A 3,141-nucleotide genomic window follows, 5' to 3' on the forward strand; every position below is an offset into this window, starting at 1 on the left:
CTTCGTACAATTGATGTTAAAATTATTTGTTTTGTATAACTGATGTATTTTTCAGAATCGGATTGGGTGTTTACTTTGACATCTAAGATAGTTCAGAGTTAGTACGAGTTCTTAAAATCGCCTTGACATAAAGTGGTAGATATCCTGTGATGGATAAAGGTCAAAGTTCCTGATTTTCTTAAGAATCATTTCAAACATATTTAAACTCCTCACACTTATTTTTCACTACTGAAAATCCTAAAACTAAAGCAAGTGTCATGGATCATTTTCAAAGGACTTTGAAAGAACTTATGTGTAAATATTTTACATATCAATATGCACTCAAATACACTGACATGTAACCACGCATGGTCAAAGCTTACAATCACACCATCACAGTATCTGCTGTGCTCCAGAAGAAAGGACGCCTAAAACGAAGAGTAATAGATTGTTTGGAACGTAAGAGACAAGAAAAAGAAAGAAACACGCAGATTGGGGTTCCACTGAAAACACAAAACACTTTTAGGAATGGCTATTTACCGAACTGTTTCCTGTCCAGTACAAGTGTATGGACGTGACCCACTTGTCTAGACATTGGAAGATATGAACCAAGTGTTAGAAGGAACTTTACACTTGCCCGAGTTAAAACGAGCGACCTAGAAAGATCACGAAGTCTGTGATATCAAATGCCTTATTGATCAAAGAACATATGGGGGGGGGGGGAGGATATTCAGTTAGTCAAAGTCTGTGGGAAAGGATATCTCCCCGCTCCCCTCACGTTTTCAATTATTTGGTGGCGACTTGACAAGTCATTAATTTTAAAAGAATTGGAAGTCACAAACGTGACATTAAACACTGCTTCTCCTTCTTTGAGTTCACCCCTCAATGAACTCCAAAAACAATGTCAACAACAACAGTGTATGTCGTGAATAACATGAAACTAAAAATCAAATCATTTTTTCCGTCACATCGTTGTGGTCTACTGCATAATTAGAGCAGCGATTAGAAACTTGAGTTTGCATAAAAGAAATAAACAACTGACAACTATGGATGATTGTTCAGTAGTTTTATTGACTATCTTTTTCCGGTTCACTTCTCAATATATACAGACAGCAGCATAAATGGTAGCCATGCTAACTCCAGTCTCAGCAACCCTTTGGAATATCATCCTCTGACATCAAGTGACTCCTTGTAGACATGAACCATTAAATTATGAACAATCAATTTGAACAAACATTACCTTGTGAGAGTTCTATATATGTGTTTCCCAACAATAAATTATATTGTTTCACAGTCAAATTATATCAGTTCACACAAATGGACCAAGATGTTCATTGGAATGTGGTTTCGGTACAAATCATTCATCCACTCAAGTTTGGAATATTATCGAGTATCAAACAATTCATTCGTAGAAATACTCAAGGAACAAGTCCTAGTAAACTTGGACCAAAATAGCCCTGTCTTTCATTAAACAATAAAACCCAGGCCACATAATCCCCGGGTGAATAATCTATAACCAGATAATTCCTTCAAGCTGTTATTTTACTGCTTGGTACATTGAGTCTAAATGATTTCAGCTCTTTTCAGCGACCAGTTTGCTAAAGAAAACTCAATAAAGTGTGCTGATTTACTATCATCAATCATTCTCATTGTTTCAAATTGCATTTTTCCAATCGTAAAACGCATTTTTTAAAATCACCTGTTCTCCTATTCTGTTTCCTCTTCTGGATAGATACAGATCTCACTCCAAGCAAAGACAACAATAACAACAACCGATTCTTCAATTTAAAAAAAATTTAATTCCTGATCGAATTGAATGAAGAATTTTAAAAAATGACTTTTGTGTACTCTGATGTCTTCGAGTACAACATAGTGGGAAACACTGCCACTTGGTTGCTGAGAGTCTTTCTTTTTAAAGTGGATTCTGGCATTGCTTCTTACCATGAAGGCAGGAAACGTGTATCACAAGCAATGAGAATTTTTGCATTCTCATTTCTTATTGACAGTAAATCGTATTTTGACAGTGTACATATTAGTAAAAAGGAGATCTTGGATAAAATAATATACTCTCTGAAGGAAAAGCTACAGTGAAACTAGATTTTCGAAACTGATTTGCAACTCAGTATCACTAATGTATCCCGTGTACCGCGTAGTAGCTCAAAAACGAGAACGTGTAGTGGGATATGTGTTGAAATCGGCCTTTCATGCGGTAAAATAAACCAAAAATTACATCAATCTGAGGAAATGATACTTGTATCTGGCTGTCAGAGTTCTCAAAATGGATAATACCAACCCATATGTGGTACCAGAGTGTCTCCCATCAACAATTTCATGTATTCATCATCCTGCGAGAAGGACTTGAACGTGAACAACAAGGAGCAGCATAGCCACGTTACTGACCTTACCTCTAACCTCATGACTTATGGAAAAGAGCCCAACGAACACCTTGATGCCTCTGTGGTGTGGAAACCCCAAAACCTGGGTGTTTTCATTGACACACACTTGACAGAAGCTGAAGACTCTCATCATCTAGGTTTAGAAACATTTGTCAAGAAAACCAAAGGAGGACAAATAATGGATCGTGTACAATGGGACAAGTAGTTGCAAGACAAGTATTCAGTAAATGGAGTGGATGCACACCTGAGCCTAAATCAAAGTAGTATCATGTTCCATTTGGTGGTTGGTGTTAACAAGTACAAAACTAATATCGAAGAAGAAAGACTCTATGTATGATGTGTGGATGTCTTACTCAGAATATGAAATGACATCAGTCAAGCTCTGTCCGAACTATAATCAAGTATCCCCTTTGATGGGTCGAAATGAAAACCTTCACCATTGCCTCTGGACTTGGATCCATGATTAAAGATCAAGTCTTCTATGGTCACCTGCCTAAATGTTTGTTTATTTACACCATCAGGAGTGCTGCCTCGATGGAACTACTAACCAAAACTCTTTCAAGTTCCAACACTTCAATGGAAACGAGCAATAACTAATGTTTCCAATAAAAACGACAATTTAGCGGGAGAAGTTAAAAATAAACATGAACTCATATGGGATTCGAATTGGATACCTTGTACATATTTGCTCTTTTTGTCTATTACTTTAGCTCTGAACACAATTTGGTGAGGAAAATCCAAGATATTATTATCATCATAACAGCAA

Source organism: Sinohyriopsis cumingii, chromosome 7 (assembly GCF_028554795.1).
Source record: "Sinohyriopsis cumingii isolate HCF-2022 chromosome 7, ASM2855479v2, whole genome shotgun sequence".
NCBI lineage: Eukaryota > Metazoa > Mollusca > Bivalvia > Unionida > Unionidae > Sinohyriopsis > Sinohyriopsis cumingii.